Here is a 23669-nt window from a genome sequence, read left to right on the forward strand (position 1 = left end):
AGGTACAGAGCACTTAAACAATGTGAGCAACCCTTTACTTAATTTGGGAGGTCAATGAGCAAAGATAATTTATTGGTATTTGTTAACATTCTTTCCTTAAATATATGACATTATAAGTCATCACAGAACCTCATGGATAAGTTAGGCAATAGCAAAAATGCCATTTTACAAATACACTGGACACACACAAGCCATCAGGAAACAACAACCTCCCTACCTTTTGCTTGTTTCCTCTTCGATAGTGATTGTTGCTTCTGAACAATGTCTACTTTCTCAGATAGACATATTTTCCTCACGCTGCAAAATGAGAGGTTTATATGAGTAAAAAGCTCATATACCATATCACATGCAAGTTCAACAACTTTACTTAAAAAACAGCCACATGTAGGGTCTCAAGAAGAAGCCTCTTTGGAGTAAAGATTGAATAAGTCCCACGTCTAATGAATGGCTGCCTGCCTCATTGCCATCTGTACAGCAATGCCTCTTGTACTCTATAGCTGATCTTCAGGCCACTGCAGAGCTAAAATGTTCATATTGTGCGTCATTATTTCCTTAAACAATTCTTGTACTTACCTTCCTCTGCTGTTACTTCCCAATGTTGTACTGTGCATTTTAGGAATTCTTCAGTGCTACATATCTGAAAAAAAAAAAAACCAGTCTCAATGTAATGTTTAAAATTTCAACAAAGATTTTAAAAATTAAACCCAAAGGAATAGCATGAACAGAAATAGAATTCTGGTTTTGCACTGATGGAAAACTGCTGTTGTATAATTTCCATTTTCCTCTGCTAAGATACCATCATTTACATTTGTGTTGCCTCTTTTTTCTTTTCCTATGGCTTTTTTTTTTTTTTTTTTAAGGAGGAAACAACATTCCTTTTCCTTATGGGTGTTCTGGGACTATCTGATGTCAAAATATAGTATATTTCAACAGAAAATTGCTTATCTCTCACACAAGGAAATTTTTTCTGCATGTGGCCTTATGGTAACTAATACGAGAAAGGCATTTTAAGCCATCTCAGAGCTCTCAGTGTTATCACTACCATATATCATCCAGATCTGTATTATTTATGAATACTGCTTTATTTTGTACCCTAATTCATATAGTTGTATAATAAAATACTTTTTGTTTTTGGAATCTTGTCAAAATAGTATAAAATAGTTGTACACCCCATTTGCCACTTCCTAATGGATTTGTACTCTTAATTCATATCAATGTTTTAAGAGTAAAACATCAGCATTAACACATGTGGTATATAAGCACAGGATGCTGTTTCCTGAATGACAGTCAAGAGCTCTAAAATACTCATATGTGGGTTAAATCCACAATATATTCTTGTGTATTTTATTTTCAAGAGCAGACAACTAGACACATACCTATGAGAGAAACCAGCACTGTGCCAGTTTTAGTCTCTGCTTCTTTGAACAAGTAAAACAATTTTTGAAGAGGTGATAAACAGTTTGTTTTCCTTGGTGAACTTTATAGAGGAAAATGTAGAATGAGAGACCGCTGTGACATATAGTGTGTAAAACTGTCAGTATGCTATTGAGCCATGTCTCTGGAAGATGTATGGCTATATTTTAATCTAAGATTTTCACTCAGGGCTTCCATTTTCTCCAGCAGTATGCAAAGTCATAATTTTTGGAAACAGAATTTCTGTTTGATTATCTTCAATATTTTCTGTATGCAATTTATGTTTCAGCCCACCTTGGTACTGATTCATTATAACAGCATTAGTTGAGTTCACCATGTCAAATTGAAACAGAAGTAGCTCTTTAAACTGTGTGAGATGTTTCCATTTTAACGTGTATTTGAAAGTCTTAAAGCAATACCATATATGTGTTTTATTATAACTATCGCAAAGATTTTAAATTCAGTTTATTGCTTTTAAAGAGCACCATGACTTCCTTCTTTTTACTGGTGTTATTCTAATGTACAAAAAGCATGAATGCTGGGTCAAGGAGAATTAGGAAATAAATTTTGTGAACAAAACAATGTGATGTACGCTCTCAGAGAATCCACAACTAAGCAAAGTAGAGATCATTGATATTGTAGTTTATGCAAGAGACAGCATGCAGTGTCACCTTTCTTTCACTTGCTAATGTCAGAGTTTTCATGAAAATTCAATATTACAAAAAGTTGTTCACAAAGAACCTTCAAATTCTAAGTGGTAGTACTGCTATTACTGAGCTGCAATTTGTAAGAAAACCATAATGCTGACTTAACAATGTTTTTCCAAGTATACTTTCACATGCTGCTTTTTCACACAGTATTGAAATGAAGCTGACATACCATCACAGAGCATTCCAAATCAAGGAAGGTGTTCCTGAGGATATGTAAAAAGACATTTTAAATTTGAGTTTTTAAGCACCTTTCTCCATGTGAGATGCAAATGTACTGAAAAAAAATCTAAATTTATATTTTAAATTAATGTCATGCATTACTTGTGTACTTAAAGAATCACTAAAACAATTTTTTAAAATTTCCTTTCAGTTTTTTTAGTCATTGTGATTTAGCATCTTGACACACAAAAACCCCTTAACAGAGCACAGAAATATATTATCATTTCACCTTTCTTTAGAAAAGATAAAGTTATTTGTAATTTGCCTTTACTGTATGTTCAGTTGGAATTTCAAATTATTTTACCATTGTCAGGACAATACCTAATTTTCCAGATGAAAAAAATGACAATCTTATTTGCAGTTACTTAAAATACTGATAGTTTGCAAAGCACATTTTGGTAAGATACTTTATGGGGAATGCTACACATTTCAATTTCTACTTGTGTTTCTAATATACTTCATACAAATATTTGATATCTGAGTTTAATTATACTGTAAAAGAAAATCCTATATTTCAACATTGTGCAATTTACTTTTAATTTAACAAGCACATACATGTAAAATATCTTTAGCAGAATCATGTAAATCTGTATTACATCAACCTTTTGTACATTTGTACAATTTTCATCACTTAAAAGAGAAAAAGGAAGCTGTTAATTTTTTAAGAGAGAAAAATAAAACATATTTTTTGTTTCTAATTAATAAACTTTTTAGATGGCCAAAGTGAAACATTCAGACTGATGTTGCTCATGGCAGACAGGGTACTTCCTTAGGGATGTTTCTCTTTTTATGCTTTGGGCAGATAATAAAGAGGGCTAATATCAGAATGCTTTCTTTTTGGTGAACATAATGAAATAAGGTGTCAGGGGCTCTTTCTTGTTTGTGGTGTTACCACATTGTGTTGGTTTCAGCTGGGGTCCACTTAATTTTCTTCACAGTGACTTGCATGGGGCTGTGTTTTGGATCTGTGCTAAATAAAGCGATGATGCTGTGGAGATGTTTTTGTTTTTGCTGAGCAGGACTTGCACAGAGCCAAGGCTTTTTTCTGAATTTTGTACTGCCATGCTGATGGGGAGGCTGGAGGAGCTTGGGAGGTGGGGAGGAGACACAGCTGGGACAGGTGACCCCAACTGACCAAAGGGACATTCCAGCCCATGTGACATCATGCTGGGTATAGAAGGCAGGGGAAGCAGGAGGAAGGGGAGGACATTTGCAGCGATGGCGTTTGTGTTCCCAAGTCACCCTGAGGTGTGATGGGGCCCTGCTCTCCTGGGGGTGGCTGAACACCTACCTGCCCATGGGAAGCAGGGAATTCCTTCCTTCCTTTGCTTTGCTTGTTTATTCGTTTCAGAGCAAGACTAAGAAGCACCTTGCTGTGGACTACTTCTAGTAAATGTACCCAGATGAACAGATAAATTCCAATAATCGAGTTTGATTCAGCAGTAAAACCAGATGGGAGATCCCTAGTCAAGTGCTTCTTTTCTATGATGACAGCTATAGATAACAAAAAACTTGAGCTGATCATCTAGACTTGAATAGAGCTCATTGCTCCAGGTCTTTAATTGGCAATCACGTCAGCTGCATCTGCTGAAAGGTCAGCTGGGTCCCAGTGAAGGTCAAGTAAGCATTCTGTGAAAAGATATTTGTTCCTTTTCAACTGAGGTGTCTCTGGCTAGCTGGCTAGTTTGACACTTGGGTTTATATGGCAAGATTTTGGCAGCAGAGGGCTGCAGGGATGGCTTCTCAGAGAAGAGGCCAGGAGCTGCCCCTATACTGAACAGATTCAGTTACAGATGGCTCCAAGAGATGCTCCACTGCTCAAGGCTGAGCTGGTCAATGATACCAGAGATGTCATTATTATATTTTACACTTTCTTATTTAAGAAAGGGTAAAAAATGCTGCATAACAACTCTGAGGAACAACTGGGGATACCAAGGTCATGTAGGAAGGAGTGGGAGCAGAGATTCTCCTGCAGCCCATGGAGCAGACCATGGCAAAGCAGGTTATCCCCTGTACAGTCCACAGAGGACCACAGTAGAACAGATACCCACACCTCATCCCATGGAGGACTCCATGCTGGAACAGGTGATTGTAGCCTGAAGAAAGCTGCAACCCTTGGAGAATCCATGGTGGAGCAGAGTTTCTGGTGGGAACTGCAGGCCTTGGAGAACCCCTGCTGGAGCAATCCATTCCTGAAGGATTGCATCCTACCCATGCTGGAGCAGTTCAAGGAACTGCAGCCTGTGGGAAGGAACCATGCTGGAGCAGGGAGTAAGGAGCAACAGAGATTGACGTGAACTGAAAAAAACCTCCATTCCCTCTCCCCCTGCACCACTTGCAGTGAAGGAGGTAGAAGAGTCAAGATTGAAGTTGAGCCTGGAAAAAGGAGTTGTATATTTAGTTTTGTTTTCTTTTCTCACTATCTTAATTTGTTAGTAATAGACAATGAATTAAACTGATCTTCCCCAAGTCAAGATGTTTTGCTTATGATGGCAATTGCTGAGTGATCTCTCCATCCTTATCTCAACCCACAAGATTTTTCATCTTATTTTATCCCCATCTTATGCTGAGTATGGAGTGTGAGAGAGCAGCTTGCTGGGCACCTGTTAGCCAGGCAAGATTAACCCACCACACCACCATATTTCCACTACAAGAAGAAACAGTCCACAAGTGAAGCTGTATTAATTAATCTTCAGAGAATAATTGACCAGACTCCTTGTGTGGCCCTTTTCAGTTACGCCAAAGAACAGATGCATTTTCTGAGTTCTTTGATGCACTGAATCTTGTTATTATCTTTACAAATGCTCATTGCATCAGGAACACCACAGGGATCTGATTATTTTCCCCAGGAACAATCAAGGGATTAGTGGAATATAGACGGAGATTGAATCTGCATGGAAAATTGTCCATGCTGTGTTCTATTAGAAGGTGCTGCTGTGCAGAATTTGTTGCTAATCATGTGGCAAAATTACAAGAGACTGCAGAAAGAAGAAACTAGTAAACAGAATAATAAAAGTAATTTTAATTATTAAACTTTAGTGTTATAAATTATCTGCCATTTATCACTGCCACAAATAAGTATAAAAAATGGAAAAAATCCATATGCTCCATGCACACTAATTTAATTTTGCATAATAAATTAGTGTAATGTAGAATGTTTAAAAATATGAATAATCACCAAATTACTATCCGGTTTCAACAGGCAGTGTCTAAATTTTAATACAGACAGCTATTACAGTTAACCTATGCTTTATGTTGACTGAAGCACAATAAAATGCTGAATGGGTATTATAGACACAGTTCCAGTTATCAGCCACTAATGATGCTAAGTGATGAATTGCTACATCTTTAATAGAACAATAAGAATCCAGGATTTTCATTATCTTGCTCAGAATATTTTGCATGCCCACTATTGTTCTTCCAATTAGTCAGTAACAAAGAGGATCTGTTTGAAAAGATATAGCAGATGATGAGTCATAGGTGACAGGTAATTCTCCCCGTGCTGCCTGGGAAGAAATGACTTCTTGATGTTAGTTATGGTTGTTTTCCATCATTTTTTTTCAAGGCAGTAAGGTGATGCTGTCCCTTTAGCACAAAAGTGTTTTCACTAAATAAATGAAGATGATGTAAGCACAATGCAACACTTGCTCCTAAAGCTTCTAGGTCCCTATTGATCTAGATTTAGAACTTTCTCCTGCTATTAGTGAATACCCTTCTGAGTTAAACCTCATTACTCACATTCCTCCAAAGTGGTAAAACTCATGTCAATAAACATCTGTTTAATTACTTCCTTAGATGCTTTATTCTTCATAAACAAACAACAGGGAATAAACTAGTTCATCATATAGTAAATTATTTTATAACTATCATTATCGTGCTCACAAATGCACTGGGTTACAAAGATTATTCACAGGGGCTGAAAGTAGAAAAATAAAATAATTTGGAGATGCGAAAATGATAGATTAAATTGAATGATCCAGAGACCACTTCCAATACTTGTAACCATGCCATTCTATTCATAGGGTGAATTACCATGGGGCAGTATTCCACCCCAAAAAAGTTCAGATGGAACTCCAGGGAGAATTTGAACAATATGCAGATATAGCCTTCATCAAATTATTACTTTTTTCTTTTCTTTTTTTTTTCTTTTTTTTCAGAATGGTTGTCATGCTAGAGATACTTTTTGCTTCTTGATTACTGAAGGTTTTTGATCTTACTGAGACAAAACATATGACTTCATTGCAATGCTATCACTAAGATCTTGTCAATATTCAGATTAAAATCTAACAAGTCATTCCCAGGATACAGAGCACCAGTTAAATATTTTCTAGACTGCAGTGCATAATTATTTGGAATGTAAAGTGAATCAAAAAAAAGGGATAAGCTGGGGCATCTCAGTTCCAAATATGGCCTCTTGCACTACTTTCAATGGCTTATGACTACTACAGCTCCTTTTTCAGCTGGTTCTTATCTTCCCTATTGACTTCAGTGTCCACTTCAAACTCCATTGTTTAAGAGTTCACACAGAAACTTATTTTACTCAAATTAAATCAGAATAAACAAGGTTTCTCAGTGTACTAAAGTTGAGAGACACCTGTAAAATATTTCAGAAGGACTAAATGACTTGTCAATGGCAGATGGTATTCAGTGTAAATGTAAAGTTATAGGTGTGGGGAGGAAGAGAACTATTTTCTTGTATAAAATAATGAACACTATGCTGACAAACACAAAGTGTTTGGAGTCATGACAAATGACTGTGTGAAAATAGCTCAGGTCTTGGTAGCATTCGAACTTCAAATCAAATGTTACAAATTACTAGGAAAGGAATAGAGAACCAACCAGAAAAGCCCACGAAGCAGCTGTATAAATTAGTGATCAGCAAGGTTGGCCAAAGGTCTTTAATGACAGTTTCTTGATGGTGAACAATGAAACAGGCTGAGACTTTTCAGCTTGGAAAGAGGTCACTAGAAATTCTATAGAAATCATCAGTGGCATGAAGGAGCATGACAGGGAGTGACTGCTTTCTGCCTCTTTGACTAAAAGAGAAAGTGACCATCAAATTACATCACTGAAAGCCAAGTCCAAACCCTTGAGATAGAATTAATTTCCACAGGAAATTGTGTAAACTACTAGAAATACTTGTAAGATCTGTTATGTCTATATTTGGACCATAAAGTACATAGGAAAATCTGTAAATGGGAAATTGTCAGAAGCTGAGAGGATATCACAATTAAATGTACTTTTTCTATTATTTCCCTTCATTAGATGAGCTGGACTATTTGGTTGTGGCTTTTTCTCTAATATTTGGTTTCTAAGACAGGTCCTTTTAGAGTTCTTTAGAGATTTCCTCTGATTTTGATGTGTCAATATTTTTAAGTGGATTTTTTTACTTCAATAATCTTGGAAAGAAGGGTATGATACTGGTACCCACTTTCAAAACAGAGATTGGAATTCCACTGGTGACCATAGCCCTGTCCTTCATGGCATTTCCAGTGTGCCTAGTTCTTTATTTTCCTCTTTGTATTTCTCCCTCTCCTCATTTTTTTTAAATGAAGGAACCTGAAGAAAAGCTTTGATTTTACTGAGTCTTTCTTTATCTTCCTATGAGTTTTCCCTATGGGAGTCAAGCACATAGCACTTACCTTATTATTTCATTTGAGATAACCTGAACTGGATTTATATACACCTTGAAACGTACTCTACTTGCTCCCTCAACACTGCTGGATAGACATAATATAGCAGTGTGCTGCAGGGAGGCAAATGACTAAGGCTGTGAATAAAACAAATTGTATTAACCCAGGGGCACAGCAAAGAGCGTTGTTTTAATTACTACAGAAAGGAGTGTACAGGAGTGATTTACAGTAGGGCAGCCTTGCAGGCGGTGCTGCCGGGAACACAAGGTGGTGCTATTTACGCTTAACAGAGCGGATGTACAGCGCTCAGCCTCTCCTGCTGCCATCAGCCATTCCCCCCGTCAGCCTCCTATGGCTTTGGACTAGGCTGGAAGTGCCACTGAGCCCCACTGTCCTCCAGATGTGAGCTACTAGCTATGAGGGGACATTTCCTTGGCAACAGCCAGGTAGCCAAGGAGTTCAGCTTGACTGGAAGGGCATGTTAATTTGTCCTTGTCATCTCTGGGAGGCAGGACAGCAGCACTGGAGGTTTTCCTGCACCAAGTACCACAGGGAAATTTGGTATTATAAGAAATGACAAACTTCGCTGTTTCTGGATAGAAGGAAGTTAGAAGCTAAAGCAGCAAGTACTGACTCTTTACTATTCCCCAGATTAAAGGACTGCCTTAGAAGGATTGAGGATACCAGGTGGTGTGGTAGACAGCTGATATTTTGCTTTTTTACCAGCTTGCTTTGTGAAGTCAGGTTGTGCTTTCAGCTGTAATTAAGCAAGGTCATTATCAAGCATAAAATAATAGCTTCTATTCAGCTGGGTGAATCACTTTGAAATTCTCCATGGATGGTAGATCTCCCACTGCAACTACTTTGTTGAAAAACTAAGGAAATAATTGTCCAAAGAAAAAGTGAAATATTATTGTGAATGTTGCTTGAAGGGAAATGTGATATTGCTAAAAGTTGATTGTTTCACTGAAAATAAGCATGATTAAATACCTGCAGTATAAATATAAAATAAATCAAAAGGGTTTTTTTTGTGTTGTTTGATTTTATACACTGGTTGTTTTTGGTTTTTTTTTCAAATAGTCTTTATGTCCTCAGCTGCTTGTTTCTAGATCTTTGCTTCACAAGACAGTTCTGTTGCAGACAATATTTCTTTACCTATCTGTAACATTGTCATTCTGAAAAGAGAAGTGCTAGAAGTTTTATTTGGTTTCCATGGCCAGATTCCATGTCCAGCGGTGGGTGGGATGGTCATGGTGGTCGGTTATGGGAGGGGCTATAGGAGTGGCTTCTATGAGGAGTTGATAGAAGTTTTCTTCACGTCCATCTAAGCCAGCGCCAGCTGTTCCAAGATGGACCTGTTGCTGGCCAAGGCCAAGCCCATGCCTGTCAGTGATGGTGGCAGCACATCTGGGAGAACAGATTTAAGAAGGAGGGTAAAAGACCTGTGCAACTGCAGCCCAAGAGAGGAGTGAGAATGTGGGAAAAACAGCTCTGCAGACATTAAGGTCAGTGTAAAAGGAGGGGATGGGGTGCTTCAGGCACTGGAGCAGATTCCCCTGCAGTCCCTGGTGCAGACCGTGGTGAGGGAAGAGTGGCCCTGCATCCCACAGAGGACCAAAGGCACGATCCACCCCGTGCCAGAGTAGCTGGGTGTACCTGAAGGAGGCTGTGATCCCAAGGGAGGCCCATGCTGGAGCAGGCTCCTGGCAGGATATGTGGCCCATGAAGAGAGGAGCCCATCTGTGATGAGCAGATTAGAAGGACTTGTGACCCCATAGGGGACCCACACCGGAGCTGCCTCTTCCTGAAGAGACACGCTCCATGGAGAGGGCCTGTCCTGGAGAAAGTCATGAAGACCTGCAGCCCTTTCATGAGGTCTCACACAAGTTATTTGTGGAGGACTTTCTCATGTGAGAGGGACCTCACTCAGAAGCAGGGGAGGGGTGTTACAAGTCCTCCCACTGAGGAGGCTGGGCAGCGGATGAACTGACTGCAACTCTCATTCTACTCTGCTACTGCAGGAAAGGAGGTAGAGAATTTAGGAGTGAATTCAGGCCTGGGAAGGAGGGAAGGGTGATAGCAAAGTGTCTTTGAGGTTTGGGTTTATTTCTCATTGTCTTACTCTGATTTGTTAATAAATTAAACTGATTTTCCCAAGTTGAGTCTGGTTTTAATGTGATGACATGACAACTGTTGAGTGATCTCTCCTTGTCCTTAATTCAGCCCACAAACTATTTGTTATATTTTTTCTCCCTTGTCCACCTGTAGAGAGGAGTGATGCAGCTGCTTGGGTGGGCACCCACGGAAGTTTAGGATTTCCCTTCAGTGTGGATTGGTTATTTCAAATAATGTCCCAGAAAATAGCTTCCGACTTTTTGATTCTTGACAGCGCTAGGAAACTGAAATTATTCCAGGAAAATGCTCCAAATAGGAAGTCCTGTTTACTTTAGCATGCATGTAGAAAATTATCCTCCTTTACAAAGAAGAAGAAAAAGGCCACAGAATTCTTTTACAGATTTTTTTTTAAGGAGGTGTCCTGACAGAGCTGCTGCAAGTAATTCCTGCTTGCTATTTATTTTCAAGAAGCTAACAGAATAAATTAATTGGTTATGAGACTCATGGTCTTCCTGTATGCTTTATGGAGTTAAGAATTAAGACTTCTAATTAAACTCTGAAAAATTAGTGTTTCTGGAGTGTAATGGAATAGTCAATATACAAATCAATATACAAATTATTTTCAAGAATAACAATATTTTTTGTAATTTTTCATCTCATTTGAGTAGCCTACTGTTTTAATTGGTCATCTCTTTCAGGAATTTAATCTTCTATGTAAGAAAGTCAGAGTTGAGACTGTTGTAGTTATCTTTCATTAATATAATTAAAGTGGCATTTCCAGAAAAATCTACATCTTTAATCAAGGTGCTGGTCTCTTCAAGAGTGTGATTATGTTAGTTTGCAAGGACTAACTACTGACAGAATATGCTGAAGGAATTTAATAATATTTAAACAACTTGTTCCCAATATTCAGGAATTATGAAATGAAGCAGAGAGGAATAATTTGTCTCCATGGAGTTATGACTAAAACTGGTGGAAGACTAAGGCAAGGCCAATCAAACAACCATAAACTGCAACATAATTTAATCCCAAACTGTTTAGGATATTCTGTATTTCATATTGAAAGATACATGATGTTGTCTCACCTATAAAAAAAAATTACATTTGTTTCTTATTTGTTCATTTGCTTCAGGTGAGAATTGTCTAAGAGAAAAGTGTCTTTGGTTCACTGTAACTGGAAAGTCTCATGTCAAAGATCTTGTTGTAATAAAACAAATTTTTATCTCATGTACTGTGCTTATTTGGAAATAACTGCAAGAAATAAATGGAAAGATTTATTGCTGCTACACAATATTTGTACCATCTATGACAAAACAGTTCATAAATAGAATCAAAGTATTGTATAATATTTTCCAGATGTTTTATATGTTTTATGTAATGTAATCTCACATTTAAAGGATGTCCTCCGTTTGGCTGAGCAAAATTTTTTGTTACTTTCCTGTGTACAGAAAACGTGGTTGAATGAGTTTATCTCCTTGTGTGGACCTGTCTTGAAAGGTGAATTAAATTTTAACTCTGCATAATGGATTACATCTTGTAGAATGTGTACTACTTAGTGCCATAGGAGACTACAGTTGCTGCTATGTAAAGCATGAATTATTCTTTTCCTCCTAACTTATTTTATTTTTGCTTATGTAAGTCCTGTTTTGCTTATGTAAGTCCTGCTGCTAGCCTTCCCAAACTATAGCTATATACATCTTAATTAGTGTTTTATTAATTCTATAAATTATAGGAGATGTCCCTAAAAGTTTTCTCAAATCCCAAAGAATAATGAAAATTTCAATCCAGCGTGGAACTTTTAATACTTGTTTGAATTCTCCCATTCTACACCTTAAGGAACTTTTTTCTAATGAATAGAGGCACAGATTTATTTTATTGACTCCAAGAGGGTGCAAGAGATACATCCAGGATACAGAGAGAATGCAAACATCTCCTAGTAATTGAACATCCTAATGGAGGCTGAGAAAGAGAAAAGAATTTTTGCTCTTCTGTAAGATGATCACAGACATGCTGCTCTGAGATGTATTATCACACATAACAAAAAAAATAATTCAGTCTCTTACCTCAGATCAACCAATACAGTCCAACAAAATGAAATAGTTACACAGATTTGCATTTTTTCAACTTGTTGCACTCACATGTTGTGCTGTGTGCATGGAAGAATTATAATCCATGAGATAAAATTTCTCTTCCAGTAAAGGGAAGATAGTATGGACAATGATGGAAGACTATATTTCTGCATAATTCCAATCTCTGTGAAATAGATTCTTATCTATCTGTGTTCCTGTCTCAGGGCACTACTGAGGAGGGAGATGATTTCTACTTTCTTCTGTTTCTACTTCTATTTTGTACAATTCCAAACACCAGCAATCTGCACTCTTTTCATTTATTTGAACTGTTCTTGGACATGTCCTTTAAACTCCTTTTATATAAATCAGGATTCTTTTTTTTTCTGCCTTGAATGCAACATTTTATTTATCCAATATTAAATAATTGACTTTGAACTGTCATTATTATGCTGAAGCAAGAGGTTACACTTAGTTGGGGGAAAAAAAAAAACCAGACACCAACCAAATCTTTGCTACACTGGCTGTTCCCAGAAAAAGACAAAACATCCCACAAATCATCCAACCGCATTATCTATACACCAGGAAATAGCAGAGAGGATTGCTCTTGATCTGGAGCCATACCACATTGTAGAGATTATGGGCTTGCCGAATTTTGAGGATACATTATTCTTTCCCAAGAAAAAGACTCTTTTATGCAACTGCTATGTTTTTTATTTATGGTAACTTACTGATCAAAGCACAGAATGCCTTCAGAGAAACAAATAGTCTTGCAAGGAACTAAATCAACTGCATATCTTTCAGTCACAGCACACAGACCTTTCTTTGATTCTGTGATGAGAAGGGGGCATGCATATTCAAAACATTGCTTCTGGGCCTGCTATCATCATCACTACCACCACAACCACTAAGCAGGGACTCTGGCAGCAAAAGCAAATTCTGGTCCAACTTGCATATTTCCCTCAAATTCAAACAGCTGAGAATATTTAAAACTGGATCAAAAAGTAAGGGATATTGGGTTCACTAACATCTGCTGTTTCTTCCATTACTGTTACTTGATCATCTTGTTTTCTGATGGTGACTGGCAGGCATCAGATACATGTGCCATGTTAACATCCACTTTGGTTAGAATGAAGCATGAATAACACAGACACATGAAACAGCAACAGCAAAACACCTTTGTAATACAAGAAACATCACAGAAAACAGGTGGACAGCATTCCTTTATCATTATATTGAGAACTGTTTGCCTTTACTTGGTCCTCTATGAAAGACTCACCATTTTCGTATGTTGGTAAATTGACTCAGTGTTTGAGCATGTTGTCCAGTGAGGTGCCTCTCAACTTAAATTGAGCTATCCATTTAACCACAAAAAAAAAAGAGCTCAAAACATCAAAGAAGCCACAGTATTGAACATGAAAAAGCCTGTATTGGAATAGAGTCTCTATCTTGCATTTCAATAGGCCATACCAATTAACTGTGTAAATAATATCTGAATATAAAATTACAGACAAAGAAGAAAAAAGCAACTCTCAAAATCTATTTGTGACAAAAAAAGAAAGAAAACTCTTTCTGTTTGGTTTGCAATCATCCTTATTCTATGGTAAGCACATCGTTTTTGGAATTCTCCTAATTTCATTTGCAATCAGCTGGATACATCAGTTTCATTTAGAAAGAAGGCAGTTATCCTCAGATTTTATGTAAAAAAAGGTTTCCTTCCAGTCTAAAGTTGTCCCAGACTTTTAGTCTAAAGACAACTAAAGTTGTCCTATTGTATTCAGTCAATAGCAAAAGATGAACACTTCCAGTGAACCATACATCCTCACCTGTTTTAATTGTCTAACTGATGGTAAACTGTTCTCAAGATTTTTGGCTTTCTTCTTTAAATATCAACAGGCAATTTGGACAACATGCCTCTATTACACAGCATCTTTTTGAAAATTAGATAAACCAAATCCCACATCAAATTTCTGTATAGGATCCTTAAATTATAAGCAGATGTAGGATTTTTCCTTGTTCTATTTTCTTTTACTTTTTTTTCCTTGAATACCTGGTATTAGAATTGTAAGCTTAAGCAAACTCTAAGCTTCCAGCAGAAACCTTACATATGAATATCAACACTTTCCCAGCCTTAAGGCTAAGATGTGCTAAGTGGTACATGGGTTATTACTTTAATTAACCTGACTTGCTGTGATTATCTCAGACTGCTAATCATGGCCCAACAAGATACATATGACTCACATGTAAATAGATCCCCCTGCTCTAAGTGGGGAGCATGTATCTGCATACAGAACACTCTTACTCTATGGGGAATTACTGCTTTTTCTATCCCAGAGTAGTTTTTATGGCTTACCTATGTGAGCCGTAGTTTTTATGGCTTACCTACATGAGCATCTCTCTGACAGATGTATATGTAGTATTTTTAAAAACAGATGTGCTCCTGATATGTATTTAATATTGTAAATACCTGCTTGTGCTAAAAGCAAACAAGATTTTTTTTAACCTTCTTAGTACTCTACACTTGACATGATTCAAGACAGAAAATTCTGACTCACAAATCATGACTTGAATCACCAAGTCTTATTTTCTAAATAAGTACCTTAAAGGTGATTTCAAAGGTAATTTGAAAGCATGAGATGGAGGTATTGGAGTGTATCTGAGGGTCACTGAGCATTGGAACAGGTTGCCTAGAGAGGTTGGGACATTTCCCTCACTGGAGGTTTTTAAAAAGCCTCTGGTCATAATCCAGAGTAACATGCACTAGGACACCCTGCTTGAGCAAGGAGGTGGTTCTTTCCAACCTTAATCATTCTGTGGCTTGGTGATTCTGTGGAGGGGAGGAGGTGACCAGCAGAAAATATGGTACTGATGATGATGATGCTGATGGTGATGAGGAAAGACTCAACTCAGCTTGCATTCATTTCAAGATGAGTTACAATAATTTAATTTAAAAAATTTAAATATATTCCTACATGTGAGCTCAGCACATCCGGGTAGGCTCCAAGACACAAATATGAAGTCACATACAGGTATATTTAACTAGAGGACAAATTTCAAGTTAGCAGTTAGGTAGATATTTTAAACCTGCCAAACTATGGTAACAATAATATAATCTATCATAGCTGTATATATTTAAACCACATATACTTGCAAGATCATCGAAGATTTAATAAGGCTGACAAAGTAAGTTCATTAAATTAATAAAGCACTTACATCTCAGCCTTGCATCCACTTTTTCTTTCTTACTCATCTTCTTGAATTAGATAATTGAATCAGAAAGGTGGCCACTAGCAGCCTTCAAGCCAAGAGGTAAATTCTCATTCAACAGATAAGGATTATAACCATAATACTTCTGTTTTCATGATCACACAGCCAGGCTAAATTTGGTGCCTTTGGAGATGGTTTGAAAGCATCTGGAAAAGCACTTTTTCTTTTAATCTAAATGGATCCTAACATAAAAATCATCCTTTGTAGTTGATCTGAAATGCATGTGAACAATTTTGAAATCAGGCAGGAGAACTTGGGTAAAGTTGAACTTCTTCTGCCATAGACTTGAGCAAACTATTGAGCCAGAATGGTATGATGTCTTCCTGCTTTCTTCACTTCAGAGAGACAAGACTAATGTGCTGAAAGGCATTGAGACAGAATATAAATTGAAGAAGGTAGAGACTGTATAAGGACAACTCAGGCATGATCTAAGTCAGAGGCTAGTCCACATCTGGGCTTCAGTGGAGTACTATCTGTCAAGTATCTGTAAAGTATCACTGTATCACTCTCTGCCACAGAAATTCAAGAATGATGATGGCAATGCAGGTATTGCCTTGTGTTGCAGTGTATCATCCAGAAGAGGTGTTCCCACAGCAGCATGTGTAAAAATATGAGCCCGCCTTTAGAAACCAAATAAACCAAATAGACAGAAGCAAGAAACTTGCTTTTATGTGAATAAAAAGTTCCAAATGTAGTCAGGTTAAAAAACGCTCGAGTCACCATATTTTGGATACTTTCAAAGTAAGAAGTAAATTAAATAGTAAATTCTTGTTATACTCCATTTGATTTACTTAGCATGACAAAAAAAGTCTTAGTGAAAAAAACATTTTTTTTCATTCAATTTGCATTTTCTTGTGAAGTTATCACAGACAGATTAATGGAAATCAGAGCTACAAAGTAAGGATTTTCTGATCTTTACCCTTAATAAAGTCTTAGTCTGAATATTTTATGTTTTTTCAGCAGTCTCAGCAAAAAGGCAAATGTGTGTGCTTGTCTATGTTCATGCACTTATGCATATCAATGTGTGTGTGTGTGCTTACATATATCCAGCTCTGAACAAACTTGTTCAGTTCACACAATGCCTATTTGTCTTTTTGTGGGCTATACGACAGTACTGCTATTTAAAGTTTCTCAGCCAAAGGCCAAAAACTTTGCTCATGGGCTTTAGATAGATGTACAACCTGATTACTGAAGGACTTCAGAGGAGAAGTGCAGGAGAAAAGTAGGTCAGATAGAAAGGAAAAAAAAAAATAGATAAGGGGCTAGAAAGAGATATTCTGAAGACTTTTTTTGTAAGAGGTTGTTTCAATGTGAGTCTTGTCAAATGCTTCAAGTTTGAAATTTGCATTATCACAGTCTTTAAGAGCTTATTTAAAGTCTGAATACATTAAAGAACTTGACAGCAATGATCGAAGTACAAAATATTTCCCCAGTATTAATGACTAGCCTAAATCTCTATACCTTGGGCGATGAACATCTTCTAGCAGATCATTAATCCCTTCAAAATACTCTGTCCTGAGGTCATTAAGAACTGAAAACTGGAAAAATAAAATAAAATATGCATATGCTTTTTTATTTTTGAACTATAGAATTTAATTGGTATGTATAGAACAGGTCTGAAAAATTATTCCCTTAAGTGTTAGATAATCAGATTGACAGAATTTTCTATCAAACTGCTATTCATATTATAATAATATATGATCGTAAACATAACTTTAATAATAATAAAAATATTAAAAGTATGTTTGAAATATAAAACATACACTGAAGCTAAGTAGACCTGTACATTTAATATAAGAATTGAAAATAGATTATGGAAACATAATTTCAAGCTTTTGATAAGTCAAATATGTCATTCATATTAATTAGGCAGATTGTAAAGTAAGAAAGGTCTTATTATTGCAAAATGTCTTTGTATTCTATTTTTATATTCAGCTTGCTTTAAATATTTATTTTCTTGGAATTGCAATGCAGATGGTTGGGTTTTGAAGTTTCCACTTGCTATCCTTTACAGGTGCTCCAGCTAAAGACATGGCAATTTATTTCCCATGCTGAAGTATGCTGAACCTGTTTACTTGTCTCCATCAGCCATGAGGAGGACATATGAAGTATAAGTCTACACTGCGGTGCTCCTATTAGGCAAGGTGATACCTGTCCTGAGCCTAGGCTTAAACTAACATTCCTGAAACTGTTTCTCTAAATCTTGCTTATTCAGATGACATTATTCACCAACTATAAGGGAAGAATTGGATGATTACTTCCTGAAAAGGTGTGATGCTTCATATGGATGGCATGAAATAAGAGCTGCTTCCTTCATGTGACCTTTGGATCTGAGTTTAATTGTGTATTTAACAGTTTGCATATTGAAAAAGTTTTGATGAAAGCAACCTTCATTTAAATGAGGAAACTAGAAATTGTGTTGAGAGCTGAACATTTCTTTTGTTTCAGAGGAGAAAAAAAAAAGAAATAAACTGGTTAAAAGCAATACCTATTTCAACAATTGTCAAATCAGGTATTGTTTTCTTTGATTTAAACTCTGCTGCATTTTAATGGCAGATAATGCAAAAAAAATTAAAATCACAGTTACTACAAAAAAAAACTACATTATTTTTTTAAAAAATCCTCTCACTATTTGATGAAACAAATTGTAGTAATCTTATGATGCCATTGTCAACATCTTCGTAGATCACTTGGACACAGGGATACTAAGAAAGTTCACAGATGATGCAAAACTGGGAGGAGCTATCGACTCCCTGGAAGGCAGAGAGACCTTGACAAATTAGAGGGCTGGGCAGTCATGCTCCATATGAAGTTCAAAAAGGGAAAGTGCTGGATTCTGCACCAGGGATGTGGCAACCCTGGATGTACAGACGGACTAGGGAAGGAGGCGTTGGAGAGCAGCACTGTAGAAAGGGACCTGGGAGTCCTGATCGATGGCACATTGAACATGAGCCAGCAGTGCCCTGGCAGCCAGGAGGGCCAAGCCTGTCCTGGGGCATCAGGGACAGCATGGCCAGCTGGGCAAGGGTGGGGATTGTCCCTCTCTGCTCTGCAGCCTCACCTTGACTGTTGGGGGCTGTTTTGGGTGCCACAATACAAAAAAGATGTTAAGTTATCAGAGAGAATACAAAGGAGGGCCACAAAGATGGTAAAGAACATCAAGGTGAAGCATTATGATGAGCAGCTGAGGTCATTTTGTCTGTTCAGTCTGGAGAAGAGGAAACTGAAGAGAGACCTCAATGCAGTTACAACTTCCTTGTGAGGAGAAGAGGAGGGGTAGTAATCTCTTCACTCACAAGAACAGTAAGAGGACTCAAGGGAATGGCCTGAAATTGTGTCGGGGAGGGTTAAGATTGGTGTTACAAACAGGTTTTTGACCAAGAGAGTGTTTGGGCGCTGGAATAGGCTCCCCAGGGAAGTGGTCAGAGCACCAACCCTGGTGGAGTTCAAGCAGCAGTTGGACAATACTCATGGGGATGGTGCCAGGAACTGGAGTCAATGATGTTTGTGGAGTCAATGATATTCTGTGATTCATGCCAGCATGAGTTCATTGTTTTGTGCATGTCTATACAGTTGCACAAGATTCAGGTGGTTTCTCATGTTCCTGTGCATCTTAGAAACATTTTCCTTGGAGTGGCAGAAGGTCAAAACACACTGAAATATTTTTTCATGCATTTTATACACATTTAACTGAAGATTAGTTCCAAATCAAATTTAACTGAGTTAGTAAATACCCTATTTTCAATTTTTTAAAAGATATATTTTTTTCCCTGTATAGATAAGCAAATACAAGGCTAATCCAATTCCATAATTTTATTTTCCCCATTATCATTCAGCTGATATTTTTTGTATACCCCCCTACAAAAATAAAAATGGTAGGAGTCTGGTACAACATGATAAATCTATAACAAAAAAATTCCTGTTTCACGGTTGGACTTCTGGAACATTGGAAGAAAACTTTTCTTCATTGGACAAAACTTCCAATACCAAAAACATTGAATGATGCAAAACTTGTGTAATTAGGTCAAAGAAATTCAATGAATTATATGTATTAGGAAGGCTGATAAGTATCGTATGTATCTCATTGTTCAGGCATTTTGTCAATAGTCAGACTTCAGAATAAATTTCTGCTGTTTTTGTTTTTTGTCATAGTTTCCTCTTGTGGTCCTGATGATAGCTTTTCCAACCAATGATTTTTTTCAAGTGGCAGTGAAACACTATTTCAAATCTGATAAACCTGGAAGGTTGCAGTGCACTTAAGATTGAGGATCTTTTTCCCATGAAGTGAGAGAAAAATTACAAGACAACCAACGTGTAGAAAAAGAACTACTGGGGAATCTAACTGATTATTTTTTTGATATTTGGTCATTTACCTGCTCCCAATCATCCCAAAAGAACTGGTATAGTGGTAAAACTCACTGTTGACCCATGCATTTCTGTGTGTATGTGTACACAGACATATATCTCATATAAGCACAACTCTACATGTTCCTTAAAGTTGATATTGAGAATTATTTGGAATGATATTTCCCTGGAGTCTGTGCTCTTTCGCATAAGACCAAGGAAACTTCTTTTCCAAATTTTCCAACTTCCTTTATTCTTTTTTTATTCTCCTTTGCAAAAGACTGAAAATATTCGTAATTTTATTTACTTTCCTCATTTAGAAGATACCTGGAAAGAGTAATGAATGTTATTTCAAGTACTTCAAGTAATTGTTGGTATTCAAATATTGTCTGCAATATATATAAAGAACTGTAGAAAATCTGACATGTCCTGTGGCAGATAGAACTATTTACTACAAAGTCAGCGTATTTCAAGAATGATCAATGTTGGGTTTTATGTTCATGAAGTAATAGCTGACAAATCCTGTACTGATGAATAGGCTTAAAATCAAGAGTCAGCTGAGATCCCAGAGGACAAATAGATACATGGCTCCAATGTGGTGATATCCAAACACAGCTGAGGGGTGCAGCTAAACAGGGAAGGCAACATAGCCTATGGCACTGTCATGAATAAAAATAATAAAACTGCCGCTAAAAAACAGCCCGAACAACACAAGACAGCTAAGATTATGAATTCATTATTTTAGTATGGTTTTAAAATCTTCTGATGGTTCATCAAAATGATGCAATTACAGAGTCATAGATTCGAAGGTTGGAAGGGGTATCCAGAGGTCACCTGGTCCAACTCCCTACTCAAAGCAGGTTTAATCCAAGCAGGTTGCAAAACACCTCCCAAGACAGAGATTCCTCTACCCCTCTGCGCAGCTTGCTACAGGATTTTACTGTTCTCATGGTTAAAAAATAAAAACAATAATAACAAAAAAAAAATCATAATGTGCAACTAAATTTCCCATGTTCCAAGAAATAAATATTTTTATGTCACTAGGATTTTGTTGCTTTTTTTTCCACACTATTTTGTAGGGGGGTTTTCTGTTATAATATTAGAAAATCATTCATTGTGATATTTGTGTTTCCAATAAATTTGGTTATGTCCCTCTCATATCAACAGAGGTATAAAAATACAACTTTGCAAATGGCAAATACTTTGTTTCCTTCTTTACTCAGACATCTATACACTTAGCTTGCAATATGTTGTGATCTTGTAAAAATGTCTGAGTATTATGTGAGCATCACCAAAGTGTCTTTCTCAAACTTTGAAGGCTTTCTTACCCCCTTTCTTCTCAGCTTTTTAGATTATTTGCATTATGCAGCACTGCATTATATAATGGACTATAATTTCATTTTTAGTTAAATAAACATTATTTTAACCAATTAAATTATTCTACTCCAAAGAAAAACAATTATTTAATTAAACCTTTGGTAATGGTAAAGCAAATTTACCAATATGTGCATTCAGGTTACAACAAGGCTTTCTTCCAGTTTCTGCAATTTTATTATTCTATTTGGGAAAGATTTTTCCTTCAACATATCACTCCAGGTGCAGCCTTCAGAAGGCATTTGATACATAGAAACAGGATTTTACACTGCATCCTTCTATCTCAGTGGGAAAAGGTATTTCTCAGCCTGTAATAATCTGCAGATAAACAGCAAAAATTTTGGACATGTTTCCTACCTACCTCTAAGTCTTTCCTTTCCTATTCAAGGCACAGCATAACTCCATTAAATTCAAGGTGTAAATAGCCATGCACAAAAGAATAAAGGAGATTTATATTTGCATTATTTCGATTTACATAAACATAAAAGAATTATGTTCAGAGTCCAGATCACTACTATTTCTGGGATGTACAAAGCACACATTAGTCAAGGAAAAATTGTTAATGTTTTTGCTGCAGCTGTTTTAGAGAAAGACTGGAGCATAAGAGAATGTTAAGGTTTTGCTTAAGGATATTATGATGCAGAACACATTCAGATTCTTATGCCATCTCTTTTCCAAATTTAAGTAACTCAATGGATGAAGAACAGGAAATCGAAATTTTGCATGCACGTTTGCACACAAACAGACCCAGACACACACACAGACATACACAAATCCTTATGTATTTAAATATCCCTACAATACCTGTAAAAATCACCATGTAAATATGAACACTAGGTATATATGTAGGGATATATTTGTGTGTGCATGTGTGCATTAATTAATATATATTTTTTTTTTTAATGCCCCTGTATGCATGTATGGCCATATATGTATACAGAGTTTGAACATGAGAGTGAGCATACACGTTCCCTCATATTTATATTCAGAATTAATTTACAGCTTTATGGCTTCTGAACTGAGATAACTACATATGCTGTAATTCCAACTGTGAGTCACTGTGATGGAAATAAATGCTTAATGAAAATAGCCCATAAAACAGTTGCCTTTAGTAGAACATAACTGAAAAATAAAGAGATAACAAGGAACAATGATCCTCCCACATGTTTTGGAATATTTCTTTTTAAAAAAATTCTTTGTAAACAACAATCTAATCAAAAACAGTCCTGAAGAAACAGTTTGTCCTTTGTTGTGGCCTTGAACTTTGACTCAAACAATTCTGCTCTGTAGTCATCTGGTGAACATATGGGTATTATTCATCCCCTAGATAAATGCAGGCCAAACCCACAGATAATTTTTGTGATGTTTTGGACTTCAAGCCAAACAATACTAAGGCTTGGTTCTCCTTCCTGGACTTAGGTGGTGGGGGATATATTACTAAAGAGATTGTCAATTGTATTTATACAAAGGAAATTTTTTTGACTCAGGTTTAGGCTGGATAAACATAGACAGACAGCAGCCTCAAGCTGCCATTAGGTTGGGGTTGAGAGAGCCACAAAGCCTACAGCTTCAGGAATGCTGTACCTGGAATGGCACACCAAAGCAGCATAGCACTCCTCCCAGAGTTTTTTAATTTGGACCACCAGTGGCACTGGGGGTTTCAGCTGCAGACCCACACTGCACTTTTGGTGAGGGGTGGGGTCCAGAGAGCCACAAAGCCATAGGTCCAGAGACAGTGAGCAGAGAAAAGACATGCCAAGGGAAGCACAGCACTGCACCAACACTGCTGCCTGCACACGTTTCTAATCTGCACCAACCTTGGTGGTGGGCCCCAAGCTGTCATTAAAGTTGGAGTAAGGATTTGGAGACCAGCAATGCCTACAACTCCAGGGACACAGGAGTGGAAGAGAAAGGCCAAGGGAAGCACAGCACTGTGCCCACATCATTGCCTTCACGGCTTTCTAAGATGAGCTACCTGTGTCCCGTGGTTAAATTATGCTTAGAGTCAAGGTCAGGGCTGGCCTTCACATAGCAACAAAGGTTACAGCTTCAGGGACAGGAGAGATGGAAAAAAACATTCCAAAGAGGAATGGCACTCCTCAGACATCTCTGCTAGAAGAAATTTCTGATCTGGGCCACCTATGATGCTGAGAATCTCAGCCTCACCGCCAAGCTGCCATTAGGGTCAGGACTCGGGTGTGGAGAGCCATGAGGCAAACTGCTCCAGGGATACTGTACCTGGAAATAGCATACCAAAGGAAACATCGCACAGTGCCAACATTCCTGCTGCCAGAATTTGGGATTGAGAAATGGAATCTTACACCAAACACCTTATACAATCATTGACTGTTACAATGGCTTTAGGTTGGAAGGGACAGAGACTCTGAGGTGAATTTATCACTCTCTACAACTCCCTGAAAGATGGTTGTAGTCAGGTGGGGGTTGGTCTCTTTCTCCAGGTAGCAACTGATGGAACAAGAGGTCACAGTCTCAAGCTGCCTGAAGGGAAATATAGGTTGGATATTAGG

The 23669-nt window shown here is 37.2% G+C and overlaps 1 long non-coding RNA gene across 1 annotated transcript in view; it reads right to left on the reverse strand.

The window, feature by feature from the left end:
- Positions 1 to 217: 217 nt before the first annotated feature.
- LOC139593007 (uncharacterized) overlaps positions 218 to 23669 on the reverse strand; it is a 42832-nt gene continuing 19380 nt past the window's right edge. The window contains exons 2-3 of the long non-coding RNA XR_011680179.1: positions 574 to 637; positions 218 to 297 (exon numbers count right to left, since the gene is read on the reverse strand). This is a non-coding gene — a long non-coding RNA (uncharacterized lncRNA). The remainder of the gene's footprint in view (positions 298 to 573; positions 638 to 23669) is intronic.

This window comes from Agelaius tricolor, unplaced genomic scaffold (assembly GCF_023055355.1).
Source record: "Agelaius tricolor isolate 1412-34295 unplaced genomic scaffold, bAgeTri1.0.p SCAF_1, whole genome shotgun sequence".
NCBI lineage: Eukaryota > Metazoa > Chordata > Aves > Passeriformes > Icteridae > Agelaius > Agelaius tricolor.